Here is a 19,780-nt window from a genome sequence, read left to right as displayed (position 1 = left end):
ATTATAATCCTTAATTAATCTTCTCTCTCTCTCTCTCTGCTGAAGTTCCTTGCTCTAGGTGTTTATGGACTTTTTCCATCACGGTGCACCTCCCCCCTTTCTGTCTCATCTGGCATCTAGGTGTTTTTGCAGCTGTTTATGAATATACGTGCCCTTTGACACCTCTGTGTAGGAGCTTCATCTCCCTTACCTCCCCTACCGTCTCTTTTTGTTGCTACCTGCCAGCATCCAACACCCATATTGGCAGCCGGGCAAACAAACAGCTTTCTTTGGTGCCAGTGTTGTTTCTTGGTGTTGCTTCTTTCACAGCACGGAAACCACGTGCGCACAAACACTGAGACGCACAAACACAAACATGCTCACTACAGTGAACCACTAGATACTCCAAGGGGAGTACAGCTGACACAAATACGAACCCACCAGATCTGTCCTCTGTGGAAGACTCAGGTGAGTCTCAGGTGATCATCACTGCTTGTAAGGGCCAGACAGCCAGACACACACCTACACACAAACACACACAGACGGAGTCGCTGTTTATGTACACGTCTTTCCTGATTCTGTTGCATGACTGAATGTGTTGATAGCCTAGACGATGTTGAGTAACTCCAATATTGGTCATTGAGTGTGAGGGATCAGTGACAAAAAGCGAGAAATGGATCGTGTAAACTGAGGTGTAATGAAGGAACATGGGAGTCCAGGAGCAGCCGATGAAAGGCCTGTACATGGCACTAAGCTGAAGGTAATGAGGACAAAGGTGTCAGTATTGACGCTGGAAGAGTGAGAGTGCCAGGTGTGAGGAGGGGCGACGACTACTCCTGCCATTACTACTCAGACTCCCACTCTGCCCGCTTTGGCCGAGCCAATTAGAGGGGTTCATCCGCCACTCTGGTCTGCACCCTGCGTCAAGCTATCAGAAAAACATAAGGATTGATTGGACAAGCTATTAGGTCAATTGATCCCTGTTTCCTTTCATCTGTGTGCTCCTCCTTTTTCAGATGGACAGATTGGATCTGGAAAGCTACTCCAATTACCTGAGGACAAGGATTTAACGAAGATGGCCTGATGACCTTCTCAGCAGTGTTCTCTTTGTGTGTGTGAGGCTTCCTTTCTAACTCACTGACTTCCAATCCTCCGTAACCGTGTGTGTAAATGTAGCAAAACATTTGTGTCGAGAGATGTCATAATCCTGCAAAAAATAGAGTTGTTCTTCTTTACTAAATCTTATGAACATGTGTTTGTGTTTCCTGTATCTCCAATGGCATATACCAGCAGTATTCATACTGCTACAGGTGCAGAAAGATCAAGTCCCTCTCATCTCTGATTTCCCAAAATGCCAGACAACAAGCAGGGCAAACATTATATTGGTTTGTGATCACTATTACCAAGCACCTTAAAAATAGTATCGTGACACAGGGCCTTGAACACTCATTAAAAACATGTTAAGAAATGAAATCGGAAACACGTAGTGAGCTGATAACGTGTATTTAAAGTTGCTTTTAACAACATGAATATACAAATCAGGCAGGATCAAAAGGGAAATCAAAGCCGACCTTAATTAACAGCTAAAAAAACTGCAGTGACAAACTTTTTAAACACCAATTCACAGTCCCCTTCCCCCTGACAAATCTGTGTAAAACTGAATGAATTGCTGGTGAGGCTGATTGGTCAGTGAGTCTTTTCACTGCTGAGCACCAAGTCGTCTTTCAGTCGATAGACACAACCCAAATACACCAGGCACTCAATCCAATGTGTTGCTACATGGGCCCATCCAGCTAATTTAACACCCACTCCATTTATGAAAAAGAGTCCTCATCGATTTTTTTTTCTGTTCATGTGCTCTAGTTGCTCGTGCTCATTTTCGCCATGCAGGCGCCTACATGTGCTCAAGGCTGGCAGCAACTGAATTAAATTAGAGTGTGGTAGGGTTCCTATAAGATTGGCTTCTCAAAGCTCTCACCTTCAGTCTTTCTTCAGATTTAGCAGAGATCACAGTGACATGTAGTTACAGAATGCTGCAAAATGGACGAACACTGCCCAACATTATAGCAACTCGGCACCACAGCAAAGACAATTTCTGCTTCATACCAATCGCTCTCCCCAACTGCTACTACACTCTGTACTCTTCACCCTTTTTCTATTTTCTTTCTCTCTGTTGTCATCAATTATCTGTCTCTTTCCAATGTATTAATGGCTGTTCATGCTCCCAAAATGTAATCTAGCATTTAAGTGGAAAACAGTCAACACATTACAAAAAGTCTTAGAAAATATAATAGGGATATTTTTATTTCAATAACTAGTGCAACAACAGAAAGCCATTTCCACTGTGTTTTGTCGGCAGTGGTAAAACACTGATCAACAATAACTGTCATTATAATCATAATGGCTTTCCTGTAAGGACAAGCCTTGTCATCTTGTGACAACCACATACAGTAGCTGCAACTGCCAGGTAAACAGTGCTGCATACGAAGGGAAGCAGAGAGGGAAAGCTACTAGTTCATTGAAAACAGCAAAAAATATTAGAAACACACGCCACATCTATCCCGGGATCCCTCCACTCTGCACACGGATCCTAAATGAAACGATATTAGAACATTTGAATCTAGAACCCATTCTGATAAAAGTATCAACCAAAGTGTATCCATTTTGTTTCAAATGTCAGCAAATATGAAATGATGGCGGGACAAATGCAGTACCAAAGTTATTGTGGTAAAGGGCCAGTCGTCCAGTTATCAACATGATTTTGAGTGAAATGTCAAAATGACATTTTGAAAAGAAAAATATGTTCCAGATACAATGTTGCAGATCGTTGTTTTGAATGGATTATTATTGAAATTATGGATTATGAACGTGATTATTCAAAATAAATTCCTCTGTACAATGTACCACGAGAAGCCGGGAATTGGCAACGAAGCTTGGAAGGCTTGTACTTTAGTCCTAATCAGATATCATATCTAGAGATGTCCCGATCCGATCACGTGATCGGGGATCGGAGCCGATCACGTGATTTTGAAAAGATCGGGGATCGGGAGAAAAAAATCGGGGATCGGGATTTTTTTTTTTTTTTTTTTTTATATAAAATATTTTTTTTTTATTTAATGTTACAAAACAAAAATTACCATGTTCACGTCTTAAAGTCATCCTGAGGACTTAGTTTTGGTTTAAAATTACACAACATCATGTATGTGTTGCTTTCTTTGGGCTTGTTTTCATAGACCTGGTTGCTTATTTCTCTGAAATCTGGCAACAGAGTGGGCGCAGTGTCTAATAGTAGCAGTAAGCTAACGAGAGGCTACGTTCAGCTGGTGACTCGGGAGTCGGGACAGAGAAAATGTCAGGAGTTTGGAAGTATTATAAAATTGAAAGCGAAGGCAGTGTAACAGCCAGATGCAATGTTTGCAAGGCGGAGGTTCCGCGTGGTGGAAAGAACAGAGCTACGTTCAACACGACCAATCTAATACGCTACCTGAGAAACAAACACCAACAACAACACGGCGAGTACACAGCGGCCACTCAGGTAACGGCACTGAAACAACCGACACTTTCAGAGACTTTTAAAAGGAAAGAGAAACTGCCCCAGAACAGTGAAAAGGCCAAACAAATAACTAGATAGCTGAATTCATCGCATTGGATGACCAGCCGTTATCTGTTATCTTTTTTTTCTTAATGCATTGCATAAAGATCGGATCGGGAAAAATCGGTATCGGCAAATTGTCAAAATCAAATGATCGGAATCGGATCGGGAGCAAAAAAAGGTGATCGGGACATCCCTAATCATATCTGGGAGCTTTTTATCATCAAAAGGCAATGATGAGATTAAGTTTATCATCAGAATATACTGCCGTGCCAGCATCGAGGTAGCCTGTTCTGTATTGTCACTTAAGATTCTTCCATGATCCCCTCCTGGAGGTTGAACAGGCAGACAGTGGCAGCATGTACAGCAGGTAATAGTGTACGACTGTGTTAAGCAACCATCTTGGTATGATACATATATATGGGTGTGTGTCAACCTTACCTTTGCATCACATTTTTTTTAATGGTTTATCTACTTGACTCTCAAACACACACAGGATAAATGCCAAAACTGTGTTTACGCGTTCAAGTTTACTCACAGGACAAACAAAAGGGAAACACAATGAGAGAACAAGTCTAATGGACACGTATTATGTGCTGTTAAGTTTAGCTAAATGTAAGCAGGTTTATATTCATTCATCATCCCTTTTTTTAGTGTGTACTAAAATTCAACAGCAGCATGTTTTCCCCTAAATGTACGTTTTGCCTGGTTGGGCAACAGAATTTTAATTGAGTTGACTGAAATTAGTAGATCATTAGACAATCTCTTCATTTTGTTATCGACAGTGGTTTTGCGTAAACTCTTATTTTTTTAATATATCGGAACAGATAAGGTAACAATAGAGGACACCATTTTGATTGTCTCTGGAGCTGGGGCAGAAAATATTAAATTGAAGACTATTCTATTCTCAAAAATTGAAAATAAACATAAATTGTGGGTTTGGTGAATTCTCAGAGCGGTCTAGATAATCAGTTATTTTCTCCCTTTTGAATTATGTTGTTTTTCAAGCCTGAAGACAATTGCATCTGTACAGTAATGTGCTATTGCTGAAAAACACGCTCATTTCCATTTCACACCATGCATGCATGAAAATACAAAGATGTCCGTGTCCTTCACAGGTTAAGGACACATTTCCATGCGGTGTCAAAATCAACAATCCTTTATTGACATGTCGTATTCAATAAGTGTCCCTTGCTGATATTAATAACCATGCAGGGGAAAACTGAGACATAGTCAAATGTTATCGTAACACCTTAAGCCCTCAGCATTTTTTTTGAATCAGGTTATTTTATTCTCACATTATTCTTTGAACCAGCATGCAATACATTTAACTGTCTTGAGGGAGTGAAACATCATAGGTCATTTTATGAAATTCATAGCAGAGCAGTATGTTTCTGCCTATTTGCTATTAACATATTCATTAAGTCAGCCTTGTCAAAGAGCTATAGGGTGACATACATATTGCATGAAGAAGAGAAAAAGAAAAGTGCAGAGAAAACATGAGTACTCACTCGACTATTGTGTGTGTATGCATGTGCTGGTGTGTGTTGCATACACATTAAAGCATGAGTCTGTGCATTTGTACAAAAACTCAGTTGACAAATACAAATAATTCAGGTTTCTGTTGACAGTATTTCCTTCACAACTAGTGCATTCATCTAAATAATATGCTCGTCAAATCCTGGCCAGAGTATCGCAGAGCCTCCCAAAACTATAAAAGAGTAAAAAGAGTCTAATTATGATTAGTGACTTATTAAAAGTCTGACTATCATTAATGCCATGCTAATGTATGACTATTATTCACCCATTGAAAGCTGAGAATATTTTTTCTGATGGTGATGTGACACACAGACAAGGGGGAAATAAATCCTTCTGTCTTCCCGGGGACAGTGTGGGGAGAGTGTTTGGCAGTAAACCAATTCCAAGTCCGGCTTCTTGAATGCCCAGATAACGCAATCAGACAGTTGCAATATTGCTGCTTTACCACCTGAAGAATTTGAATTTCATTCAGCCCCTTCAGAATAGTACATGCCAATTTTTCCCTAAGAATTGGCAGGACAAACACAATGCGCCCCGGTGAAATGAGGAAAAGGCTTACCAGCAGAAAATAACAGTTTTTTTAGGGTCTTTCTTGTCTGCCTCCTCTGGTTTAATTTTATCATAATAACATACAAAGAAAAAATGAGGGGGGAAAATCCATCATACAATGTGATGCCTTTTATTAGATGTTCTATTATTAAATTGGGAATTATTTCAGAATCTTATTAATATAAGGGGGCCTCAGTTTTGATCATATGACCCCTAAATATTACTCACATTTGATTAAATGTGGTTATTGATACGAGAAGATTTTTCTTGCTGTGCCTTTTTGCTGTTGCGAGGTGATACATTTATTATTTAAGACATCATGGTGGCCAATTCTACACATTCTTTAAATTGGGATTTCAAATTATTAAAAGTTGAGGGGATTTAAACCATGTCTCATTTTGTTGGGGACACACTCAAACTATCCTGAATTCCTCCTGGGGCTCCACAGACACTTTTAGAGAACATGGCCTACAGGTAATCATTGTGTAAGTTACAGGAATAATGCTGCAACTAGGGGACTACAAAGCATAGTTCACTTTAAGGCTGTTCATTTCGTTCTGATGCTTTTATTTATCGAATAATTAATTAAGTACCTATTTATTTCTGTATTTTAAGGAACTTGTACTCTGATCGAAAAAAAGGAGAACCATGGAGAGGGTTGTTGTAAAAATGTGTAGTCCACATCCCAAAACATCTCCTTTTTTGTATAGCTTTTCTGGTTAACAATTAAATGAATCACTTATTATTGGCTATTTAACAACCTCAACATACGGCTGTTTTGTTCCAGTGTCACCTGCTCACATTTACTAAACCGAACATTTCTTCCACTGCTCTGCTTTTATGGGACAAGAAAAACGAACGATTTACTGTTCACGCGACAGTGAAATGCACAGGCCCATAAACTAGAGCCCTACTCTCAAATCCAACTAATTTAGGGTATCAAGCACGCATGTTTAATATGAGGCGACTGCTGTTGACGCACGGTAAACACGAACTCCGTATCTGTCAAAGCATGAAATATTAATAAATACATCGGCTTACATGCCTGAACACCTCATGCAGCTTGATGCTGGAAGCCTGCGTGGTGCACATTACATGATATTAGTGTCGCTTTGGTATTAAGAACATATAAAACGGTGCTTCGTTCCTACCTTGATTCCTCCAATCTCCTTTTCTTGATGCCTCAGTGTGTCTCATTCATTCTCGCTTCCCTCCTCACTTGCCTCCTTCCCCTTCTCTTCCCCTCTGGTTATCACTCGTTTTCTCCTCTCAGGTCCCGTCTTCGTGCGGATGCATAAGAATTAAAAATGAATAGCCTGCTATCTTAAAGACAAACCGACGAAAAATGAGAGAGGGGGAAAATCCTCCCGACTTCAAATATGATAAAGGCAGTAGGGGAAAATCCTCATGGACAGAGCAGATTCTCGCGAAAATGCGCCTGTGTGGGCATTAAAATAAATAAAAGCGACGACACCATTGTCCTGCTTAACAACAGTAATAACATGGGAGTTTCTATGGCGTTACGTGGTCAAGGAAATGTCAAACTGCGGTGGAATAATAACACAAATAAAGTTGTTATCGTGTTGTCCGTCCTTCGGTAAGCATGTGAGCAAATGTGCCTCCGTCGCAAAACGTCTGCGTAATATAAATCTGACTCTTGGAGGTCTGCTATGAATCTGCTCGCAGGACGCTTCCTTTTTCAAACTGTCGTCTATTCTTCACCTTTATGTGCTGCTGTAGTCTCAAAAAAGCTAAACGGTTGGAAATCACCCGTTCAAAGTCGGATAGTCTACACAGGCCATCAGCGGTTATGTTGTGCGTCCTGACGCACCGAGCGGATCACTAGTCTATAGTTTCCCTCTTCGTCGGCAAGCAGCGCACACTCTCATCAGGACCATTTACACCGTATTTTTCAAACGCTGCAGTTCTGCATCAGGCCTATGCAACCTAGCGCATTCATCATTGCCTTTCACACACAGTTTGGTGGCCGAGAGACAGTTTCGAGACCATTACAACCAACCCATACGTAAAGCGGGAAAATGTGCCACTTCAGCCCGCCCACATTGCTTCCTCTCTATAACACTAAGTTTTTTCTCATTTTCTAGGTTTCCAAACGCATGTGATTTCCCAAGTTGTGTGAGGGTCATTTATGGTTTCGCTGCCCCTAATTCATTGGGGTAATTTTACAGAAATACATAAAGTAAATATATAAAGTGCCTATCAAATTAAATGTTCTTAGCTATGGTTTCTTATATGTTTTTGCATTCAAATAGCCTTCACTTATATTACATTTGCATCCACTGCATTGCTTTAAGATGTTTTTCAATGGGAGAAAAAGTAGACACAATTTCATAAGACAGAAACCTCAGTTTTGTACATTGTATTTCAGAGAATATTTTAGGTGAGTGATGAATATTTGCTAGAAAAGATATACCCTTTTCATATTGATCCATCTACGCTCAGTTATTTGATAAACAAAGCTGTCATAACATTTTGCGTTAATCTTACATGCACCTGTACAACAACAAAAAACTCATCTGTATTATGAGATTTGTGAATTATCCAGCGCACCATGTTGAATTTAAAAGCATCTCAATGGGCTTTCCAGATTTGTTTTCCTTCATTTTACAGCACTACAGACACCGTGTCAAAATAATGATTCTGAGAAGGAATAACATCCTTCTAAGATTGTGTGTTGACCCTGTGCACAGTTGAGGTTTTCTAAAGATTATACTTTTCCGGTACTTCCACTGACAGACAAGATGCTGAAGAACTAAGATGACCGGGCTGAAGGAATGTCATAACAGTTCAGGAGCTCATCAGGATGCTCACAGGTGAGAATAAAAACTGTAAATAATCTGACCAACACAAAGTTAAGAACAATATAAAAACCTGTTACTGGAACTGTAAAAATGACTACAGCACATACAAAATACTCTATGGAGAAGAATTGAGTGAGAGGGGATGACACTCAGCAACAGTTTTGAGCCATGTTAAAACTCTTGAAAGTACATGGTGTTCCTGAGCCTGCTGAACTACCACACTAAGCAGTCAGGTTTCTCATCGTTTTTCTCCTGGTATAAATAGAAAACTGGCCAGACGCCATAGTCTTATTCTACTGTGTGTTAAGAAACAGTGGCAGTGCAAGAGGTCGGTACTATTATACTGCACAAAGTAATTGACAAATCAATAACTCACTTACGTACAGTGTTTGTTTGTAATTAGCGACCTTGCCTTATTTCTCTTGCCATTTAAGTGATACATCAAAGGCCATATGTGTGATACATAGTAGGTACTGTACATCAGCCATGTACAACCACATAATAATATAAAATATATACCCATTCTACAAACTGCATATCCTTTATGTCCACTGCATAATTTATTCCATATATTGTATCACATTTTATTATACCGCTTAGTTGAATACTAGATTCTGATTGGTCAATTGGGACAATCCAGAGGTTGAACATTTTTGTTTTTAGACCTCTGCTAAAAAGAAGAGACCGTTGCTAAGGATGATCAAGGGACTATGAGCATATCAATCCGCAGAAAGAATTCCAGGAAAATGAACATCAGCTGTGGACAACAAACATAAGACTACTTTTTGAATATTATTTGGTATAAATGTAGAGAGCACAAAACGTCATGTTGTTATTCTCATGATAACATGTCCCCAGTAGGAACGAGGTTAAAAGACAGAGCACTGGAAGTTAGAGAAATCAGCAGAAGAAGATAAACAGGAAGTAAACACTAATGGGAACACGGTGGGCTCTGGCAATGTTTAGTAATGGTTAATGGATAAGAAAATGTGAAGAGGACATTTACAGAGAAACTTGATCAGTGAATCACTTTAAGTTGCATTGCTGTCGTCCGTAGTTCCAAACGTTGGTATGCCGTGGAACAGACTATTATAGCGGAAGTAATCGATCATTTTTAAATCAATAAAATAATTTGTAATCAATATTGTGAGTCATTGTTTAATTTAGAAGGTAGCCGTTTAATGAACGCCTCGCTGCACTTTATCCCTTACTTATCCATACAAGATAAACATCACAGCACAGAGGAATGTGTTGCAACAGGAGGAAGAAATATAGAGTTATGATCATATTTAAAAGTTCTCTTCCTTAAGCCTTCATCACTATACATTTTCCTTAGCTCCTTTAGTAGCCTGACTTAAATACTATATGAAAACATAGTGTAACAGTTGCTGTAAATGTTAAAAGCTGCAGGTATATATATATATGCTGCAATATAAAGAAATCTCATTCCTTGCCAGGAGTACTAGATATTGTGGATTTATAGCAGTGTTTGGTCTATGTGTGTCGGCTACACTATATGAGATCCTCTAACCTACATATTCTTTGCAGTGATTGCACCAGTCCGCAGTGCATGTTGCAACTTTTCTCTCCACGCTGTAAATGCCTTTGTCAGTTTCCATTATGATGGCTAATATTGGGCTCTACACGCCCTTACATGTTAGCCTTCTGTCACACAGTCCCCACTCTGTTATGCTGTTCTCCGATTCAGTCAATTGACCTTCATGGATCGCCTGATTCATTGTGGCAATAAACAGCATAATGTAGTTTGTGCCCTCTTGCAGTCATACACTCTATCAGGATTTCATTTTCAAGATCAGATGTTATTAATGCAAAGTCATAGTGCTTTGGGCAAGACTGTATGCAAACATCATCAACGCCGCTGTCCAGAAAGGACCACTGAGAACCAAATGTGGACAGATTTACAGCATCAGGGCATTCTTTGCACAGTCTAAGCAGTTGTTCACCCCGGTCTCTTAGCAACAACAATAGTGAATACACATAATTAAGTGCTGATTGACCAGCTCAACAGAAACAGGTCCCTTGTTACAAATACTGCACGCTGCACTGCTTGATCATTCAACTCCAAAATAATATAATCATAGAAAGTCAAATGGTCAAAGAAAAATCTAAGCTTTGAATGTGGTTTATCAAACCTGGATAAAATGACATTAAGTTGTGAGCACAAATGTTATTTTCTAGTAATGCAGGCTAAATATTTGCATATACAGTATGGTAGTTTTAACAATGAATATCTTTTTGTGAAACCTCTACACATGTATACAAATACACTATAGGCCAACTGTTACTTGGCCTGTAGGGAAAACAAAATGTACATGAAGACATTTCCAAATATATGGATTGTCACTGTGCAAAGTTCCTTAGATATTAGTATCATCTACCTTTCCAGACTTACAGGTGCACATAATACGATATAAAGTGATTCAAAGTCAAAGTTAAGGATGACATTAAATTGCTCCTCATTTTAGTATTCAGAATGGTTGTATTGTCTGAAGAGGCTCTCAAATAAATGGATGCAACCCAGAAACATGAATAAAAAAACAGATTTTTTTTTGGAGAGGATATACTGAATCAAAGTCCTGCTTTTTTTTTTTTAAATTGAGACTACATCATAATTGGTTTCCTACTTCTACCTTAATAAGATAATCTAGACAAGTATTGATAAATGCAGTGGTTAAAATGCAGAGGATGGGAAAACATTGAATGAAGAGATAGGGGCCTGCGACTGAGTAGCTTTGTAGTGGTTGTGTGCTGGTGTGCAGGGACGTTCTGAATAAATGCATTCAGACCATGACTGTGAACATTTCCGTCATTGTTGATAATAATTCGTTTTGTTCACTTGTGTTCCATGTTGCATTTATATTCTCAATAGAGCGATGTCTTGCATGATAACACATACACTATCAACAAAGCATCAGTGGTCCTGGTTGCCTGAATATCTCATATTATTTCTAAAGAAGGAGAAAATGGAGTCATACAGCTGGCATATTTTAATTTGTTCTAGCTCATGTTTGATTAATGCCATTTTTTTCTAGTCAGAGCTCATGTTTATGCAGCACCATTATTTACATAACACCTTGCCCTATTTGCAAATAGCTCCTATTTCCACAGTTGTGATCTTCTTTCACACAAAATATAAAAAAGTGTTTTTGTTGTAATGATACCTTGTTGGGAAAGAACCGTATCAAATAATCACTGCAATATTTTGAAATTAATATATATTTTTTGGGTTAGAATACAGTTGTTATAACTGGACTGATATGACTGACCATTTGTATACTCAAACCTAAATCCATAACTTTAAATCATTCAGTTCCATACAAATCCTTTTTATGCACTTTGATTGTATTATATAGGTAGCACACTATTCGCCAAAATACCTGCATTTGTTTTCGACACATTTCTATAATGTTGAATCATGGATGAAGATTAAGGTTTAGAAGAATCGATAATAGTCAGCTGCATATATGGTATGACCCCAAAAAATTGCAACAAAAGGTTTCTCTTATAAGGAACTTACTGGCGAACCAAAATATTAGATTTTAAAATTATCTAATCATATTATTGCAATTTGAACAAGTCCAATAGAAGTGTAGGCCACTTACCAGGAAGGCTTCTCAATTAGCTAATTTCCCCTCCTCGACTCCCCTCCTCGACTCCTATCCTTAAGTCTTAGTCCCGCCCACAGGAGATGCGAGCGGAGGAGTCGAGGAGGGGAACCGAGGAGAGAGGAGTGGAAGTAGCAGGCGTTTAGAGAAATGAGAACTCCTCTCCTCTGAGCGGTCATTTTAAAGAGACGTCCATTAATGATGACAGGAGGCACAGCAGCCCTCTGTCTGATCGACAGATGTGTTCATGACGACTTATATATTTACTTTTAATTCATTCACAGTGCGGTATAATGAGACAATAACAGGTCGCTGAAATGGGGAATTTAAATTACGGTCCAAAAGTATTCAAAGTAAGCATAGGACACCAAACCAACTGAGACCTGTCCGCCGCATCTACGCACTGTACAATAGGGCTGCACGATTTGGGGAAATAATCTAATTGCGATTTTTCTGACAGATATTGCGATTGCGATTCGATTTGCGATATTTGTTTTTAAGCGACCCAACTCTATTGTAAAATGCGGCCATATAATAATTAATAATTAAAACTGCGGTCACAGACGTGCACGCAGTTGTGGGCGGGCCTTCGCGTCCGAGCGCCTGTAGGGGAGGGTCGCTGGGCGTCCCGGCGTCAAGCAGATGCGCGCGTGTCCTCCGAAATGAGCCGTTCGTAATTTCTCAAACGTTCGTGTCCCGGACTGCATCTTCCCCATAATACTCGGGCATGCATGTGAGTGGTGGAGGAGGGGGTGGTGGAGATGCAGGGCCTTCAGCAGGGCCTTCAGCAAACTCCAACAATTCTGCAGCAAGCTGCTCCCTGACAGTCTTCTGGGTGTGTGGCTTTGTCCTGCTGCATCTAACAAATGTTGAAAAACAAAGAGATTAGATTAATTCACTGGCTTATACTTATAGGATAATATTGGACTATAAATGAAATATTACACCAAATAAATAAGTAAACACATGTATATTCATTCACTGGCCATTCATTTAGAAAATGTAACTCCCAAAAGACAAGTAACACTATTTAGCATTTTGGCTAATCATTCCTGTTGGCTAAGCTAACACTGTGATGCAGTTCCACCAAACACAAAAGTAATATATAAAAAGGATAATATTGGACTATAAATAAATAATATTACACCAAATAAATAAGTAAACACATGTATATATTCATTCACTGGCCATTCATTTAGAAAATGTAACTCCAAAAAGACAAGTAAAACTATTTAGCATTTTGCCTAATCATTCCTGTAGCGTCTTGGCTAAGCTAGCACTGTGACGCAGTTCCACCAAACACATAAGTAATATATAAAAACAGAGAGATTACATACCTTTCCCGTGGTGGAAGTTCAACATCCGAGTCACTACTGCCCGGATCCAGGTCTGGCTGGAGTAGATCTTCATCATCCGACGAAGAGTCATTTGGTATGATCAAAGCCCCGCTATCGTCAGCTAGCATCTCTAGCACCTGCTCGCCTCGGTGGTGAAGCTCTCTCTTCTGGCTGCGTAATGCGTAATGGAGCGGGCGTAGTTTATACTACGCAGGATCATATCTTTGGAACCCATTGGTCGATTTGGGTGATTGACACCTTTTCTGAACCGTTGGAGCCAATAGAATCGAGTGACAGTTAGTAAGTCCCACTAAACACTTACGTCAAGTAGAGAGAGGTTTGCGTAAACAGCACGTGAACAAGAGCTTTGATCACAAAACAGCAACGGTAAGACATACTTATTGTTATGGTTTTGAAAACTGTTGTTTTTTTTCTTCTCTGTTCTGGCTGATAGCTCAGTGAGTTTCATTTCATTTCAAACCTTTATTTAACCAGATTGGTCCCATTGAGATCATAGATCTCTTTTTCAAGGGAGACCTGCAGCATATAGGTTCCACATGAAACATAAAACAATAAAGGACATTATACATTATATTTACAGGATACATAGTTATAGACATTTACAAGTGCCCATTGTATCGGCAAGCATTTCATTTACCCTAGCTTTAAAAACATGCAGAGGAATGAGATTGCTCAGTTTCAATTCTTGCTGAAGATTGTTCCAAGCAAGTGGAGCTGCGCACATAAAAGCTGTCTTACCTGAGACAGTCCTTGCTCTTGGCACATCTAACAAGACTACATCATGTGACCTCAGACAATAGCTGCTTGCAACTCTCTGTGTTATCAGAGAGCAGATATAATACGGGAGTTTACCCAACAAAGCTTTATAGATAAAAGTGTACCAGTGACTGCGCCTCCGTACAGAGAGAGATGGTAAACCTGCCTTGGTATACAGTGTACAGTGATGAGTAAGCGCTTTACAATTTGTGAAAAATCTCAGAGCACTGTGATACGCAGCATCCAATTTGCTCAGGTAATTGGCAGGTGCATTCATATACAACAAATCCCCATAGTCCAGCACAGGTAAAAAGGTCACAGTGACTAGCCTTTTCCTGGCCTCAAGCGAGAAACAGGACTTGTTTCTGAAAAAGAAACCTAGCCTAACCCTCAGTTTTTTTAGCAGGTTATTGACATGAAGTTTAAAAGAGAGACAATCATCAAGCCAGATACCAAGGTATTTGTAACAGGCAACAACTTCAAGTTTTGTTCCTTGCGTAGTTACAATATCTAAAACAGGCTCTGGAGTCTTTTTAGCTTTTGAAAAGAGCATTACCTTGGTTTTCTCAACATTTAAAAGAAGCTTTAGTTCAGAGAGCTGAGTCTGAATAGTGTTAAAAACAGCTTGTAATTTAACAACAGCCTCTTTAATGGAGGGACCTGCACAATACATTACAGTATCATCCGCATAAAAATGTAAAGTAGCTTCATCCACATTATCACCTACACTGTTAATATATATGGAGAATAAAAGTGGTCCTAAAACAGAACCTTGTGGTACACCATTAGAAATGTTTAACCACTCAGAAGACAGTCCATCAAAGTGAACACATTGGGACCTTTCAGAGAGGTAGTTCACAAACCACCCCACTGCATGGCTGGATATGCCTATACTGAGTAGCCTCTGCTTTAAGATGCGATGATCAACGGTGTCAAACGCTTTGGAAAGGTCAATAAACAGAGCTGCACAACTCTGCTTATTATCTAAAATAGTAGTAATGTCATTTACCACTTTCATTGTCGCAGTGATGGTACTGTGTTTCTTTCTGAATCCTGACTGATGTTTAGACAGGATATCATTTATACATAAAAACTCCTTTACTTGTTCACTCACTAAGCGTTCGAGCACCTTAGCCAGAACTGACAATTTAGAGATTGGCCTATAGTTATTTAAAATAGTTGCCTCCCCTCCTTTCAGTAAAGGCAAGACATAAGCAGACTTCCATACTTTTGGAATTGTGTTCGTGCTGAGGGAGAGGTTAAAAAGAGAAGTAAGAGGTGGAGCAATAAAATCTGCAGCTATCTTTAAAAAGAAAGGCTCTACGTTGTCCGGGCCAGCCGGTTTCCTAGGATCTAACTTGCATAATGCTTCATGAACAACATCAACAGTTAAAGGAGTAAAACTGAAAGGGTTTTCCAGACCACGTTGTTCAGAGTCAAGGATTGGAGCGTTCACAGGAGCCACACAGCCAAACAGAGAGCCACAAGACACAAAGTGCTCATTAAAGCAATTTAGCATAGAGGCCCTGTCTGATATAGTGCCAGAGGCTGTGGTAAGGCACGGAGGTAGCTCATTTGGGATATCACCAGTGGAAATCGATTTTATGGCTTTCCAAAATTTCCTAGGATTATTCAGGTTTTCTGTGGTAACCGACAAATAGTACTTTGATTTAGCACTTTTTATTTGGGATGTGAAGCTATTTCTTAGCTGCCTAAAACGTAGCCATTCTACCTCTGAGCCTGATTTCCTAGCCTTAGCCCAAGCATTATTTCTCTCATGAAGGAGACTGGACAGCTCAGCAGAAAACCAGGGATTGTTTCGTCCCTTCACTCTAAATTTACGCAGAGGTGCATGTCTATCTATAATTTTCATAAAACCAAGATAAAAATAAGACCATGCAGTTTCTACATCAGCACACAAATTGATTCTACCCCAATCAAAATCAAACATATCATGTAAAAAACCCTGCTCCACAAAGTGTTTTTTGTCTCTCTTTGTGATGACACGTGGTTTAACCTTTTGGACCTTGGTGTCCCTAATTGTGGCTACAACACAGTGGTCACTCACATCATTAGCAAATACTCCCACAGATGAGTATTTATGTGGAACATTTGTTAAAATTAGATCAATTAAGGAGGATTTATTTGGGGACTTAATATTTGGGCGAGTAGGACTGTCTATAATCTGGGTAAAATTCAAAGAGGTACACAGGTTTTTAAAATCCTCTGACACAAAAGTTAACCAGTCCCAATTAAAATCACCAAGCAGCACTATTTCCTTGTAGGAAAGTTGCGATAACAGTTTTGCCAAAGACGATAAAGAGTCCTTGACAGCCGAAGGGGCCCTGTAGCAGCCCACCACCATGAGCTGTTGACCCTTTGTTACCTCAATATTCACGGCTAAAAATTCTAGCTGTTTACTAACAGATTTGGAAACCATATTAGTTACACAAAACTTATTTTTCACATAAATGGCAACGCCGCCACCTTTTTTAGGCCGGTCAGTACGATATACACTGTAACCATTTATGTAAATGTCAGAGGCCAAAATGGATTTATCTAGCCACGTTTCTGATAAGACAATGACATCAGCATCAGTAGAACTCGCCCAAATACGGACAAAATCTAATTTAGGTAACAGACTACGCACATTTAAATGAATTAAACCTAGCCCAGATCTAGATATAAAATCAGCAGGAGTAGCTATTTGACTAATACTGCTCGGTGGACCTGGATTTGGCTGTACATTTCCTGATAGTAACAACAATAAAAATACCAAGCACCTTTTCCTCTTAATCAACACACATACATTGTCAGCTGTTCTAGAGTCACCAGCAGACTTCGCGAAAGTGAGATTAGAGTTTAAAAAACAATTCTGAAGGACCATCGTGGCAGGCATGTGAGAAAGACAAACATTTTCCGAAATGAATGTCCGCGACAGTGCAACCAGCAATTGTTTGTGCAACACCTCCGAAACTGTACAGGGGATGTCCACAGCGGGCGGCAGAACATACCCGAATCCAGTAGATTGTTCAGGACGACTAGCGATCTTCTCCTTGTCCAGCACAGCCAAGAAAAGGCACAGCAGAAACACGACACCCGCCATTCTCCCAGTCCAGCACCACAGTATCCACGCTGTTCCCGGAGCAAGGTGGAGCAGGCCTCAGCTACAGCAGCACAGCACAGCAGAGCAGAGCAGGTGGAACCAGGCCTCAGCGGGCGGCAGCACAGCAGAGCAGAGCAGGTGGAACCAGGCTTCAGCGGGCGGCAGCACAGCAGAGCAGAGCAGGTGGAACCAGGCCTCAGCGGGCGGCAGCACAGCAGAGCAGAGCAGGTGAAACCAGGCCTCAGCTACAGCAGCACAGCAGAGTAGAGAAGGTAATCCCACCGCGTTACACCGGCTATTTAATCCACTTTACATCTCCGCCGGTAGCACAGGCTCGGAGAGGAGCGGCGATACGCGGTGTGAGTAGCGGCGAGAGGAGCAGCAAGAGGAGCGGCAAGAGGAGCGGCGATACGCGGTGTGAGGAGCGGCGAGAAGGGCGGCGAGAGGAGAGCCGGGACCACACTTCCGACTCTTTATCTCTGCAAGAGTTGCTCCCTCTCGTGCTAAATCCACTCGGCGGGCAAAAGTAGGATCCCAGAAGTGATTCGCCCAGTGTGGAGTTTGTGTCCTACAGTGATGATACTTATAACAAAAATAATCTGTGGAGTATCAGCTTTCAGATGATATGTAGTTTAAAACATTACGTTTTAAAGGTCGTTTTTGCTAGTTAGCACCGGAAGTAGCATCTGCCCGTTTTAGCTAAGGGCTAATGCTAACGCTTCTTGTGAGACTTTTGTTTTGTTTCGGTAAAAATAGTTCTTATCGTCAGTTAGCTGATATTCTTCTCTTTAATCTGGTATAACACATTAATAGGTTTTTAAATATTAAGATGCTCTGAGACACAGTGTCGTGGAAAAAAAAAACAGGGTCCCCGCCGGCTTAACAGGTTAACCGTGGCGTGCGGTGCAGTGGGTTGTGCAGACGTTCTGCCCTTGACTGTTTGTTTACTCAATAAACGCATGTCCTCTTGATATTAGGCCATGTATGTTCCATACCAGTGGAGTTTGCTTTTTGTTGTTGTGTTTATTGATCAAAAAGCAAACCTTCAATACAGCTGTTATGTGGTCAAGGTAAGTAAAGTAATAATTGAAGCTGTGTATTGGTTAATATTAGCGTATGACTTAAAATGAAAACACAACAGCATTTCACAAAACGCTACAGCATTTCACAAAACGCCGCAGCATTTCAGAAAACACCACAGCATTTCACATTGGACGGAAAGGGTATTCCGTAGGGAGAACACTTCTTGTTTATGATTGGACAGAGCCAGCCAGACAGCACTGCTGTGATTGGTTGTTTTTGCTGCCAGTGAAGAAATGATGTCCCAACCGGTCCCTCCCAACACATCAGCCGTTAGCACACACTCAGAGCTCACAGCTCCTCATATCTGTTCAGAAACTGGACAAAAGTTAAATATGTACAAACCACAGATGGCGAATACAGTCGCTGCTTTATTTATGTCTGTATGACGTTGTTGTGAGTGTGGACGGAGCAGCTACAGGTTAGTTTAGCCTGATGGATCCGATTCCATTCTGAAAACACGCATTTTAAAAGCTTTTCGCCTGCCGTCTTGTCTGCAGACTGTTATCAGTATTAGTTACTTCGGCATCACTTTGAAACGTGTATTACAATTAAATCACTGTCAAATATGTTCATTTTGTTGTAGTTGGTATCTCCTATAGGATTTACATGGAGATACTTCCCGCCCCCTCTCCAGCGCGTCTTGTTTGAATGACAGGAGCAAACACAGCTGACAGCCGCGGTGAAACTCAAGCGATTAGAGCGATGCAAATATTGGGTAAGGCAAGGCAAGTTTATTTATAGAGCACTTTTCAACTCAAGGCAATTCAAAGTGCTTTACAAAAAAAAAAATGAAAGACATTAAGCATTAAAAAAGAAAAGCTAATCAAATAAACATTAAGGAAAAATACAGTGCAGTCTAAAATATAAATAGTTCAATTAAACATTACAAGAAAAAGTACATGGATAAAAGTTACAGTGCAGTTTAAGATATGAATAGTTCAATTAAAAGCAGCGACAAAAAGAAAAGTCTTCAGCCTGGATTTAAAAGTAGTCAGAGTTGCAGCGGACCTGCAGGTTTCTGGGAGTTTGTTCCAGATATTTGGAGCATAATAACTGAACGCTGCTTCTCCATGTTTAGTTCTGACTCTGGGGACAGAAAGCTGACCAGTCCCTGAAGACCTGAGAGATCTGGATGGTTCATAGTTTAGCAGGAGGTCAGTAATGTATTTTGGGCCTAAACCATTCAGTGCTTTATAAACCAGCAGCAGTATTTTGAAATCTATTCTTTGACACACAGGAAGCCAGTGTAAAGACTTCAGAACAGGAGTGATGTGATCCACTTTCTTAGTGTTAGTGAGGACTCGAGCAGCGGCGTTCTGAATCAGCTGCAGCTTTCTAATAGATTTTTTAGTGAGACCTGTGAAGACACC

At 40.2% G+C, this 19,780-nt stretch overlaps 1 protein-coding gene across 1 annotated transcript in view; it reads right to left on the bottom strand.

The window, feature by feature from the left end:
* adgrl1a (adhesion G protein-coupled receptor L1a) overlaps positions 1-7,512 on the bottom strand; it is a 103,191-nt gene extending 95,679 nt beyond the window's left edge. The window contains exon 1 of the mRNA XM_071204032.1: positions 6,811-7,512. The gene's annotated coding sequence lies outside the window, so the exon portion shown is untranslated. The remainder of the gene's footprint in view (positions 1-6,810) is intronic.
* Between the last annotated feature and the right edge of the window lie 12,268 nt (positions 7,513-19,780).

This window comes from Pseudochaenichthys georgianus, chromosome 8 (genome assembly GCF_902827115.2).
Source record: "Pseudochaenichthys georgianus chromosome 8, fPseGeo1.2, whole genome shotgun sequence".
In the NCBI taxonomy this organism is placed as follows: Eukaryota; Metazoa; Chordata; class Actinopteri; order Perciformes; family Channichthyidae; genus Pseudochaenichthys; species Pseudochaenichthys georgianus.
This window is presented reverse-complemented; position numbering and strand designations above follow the sequence as displayed.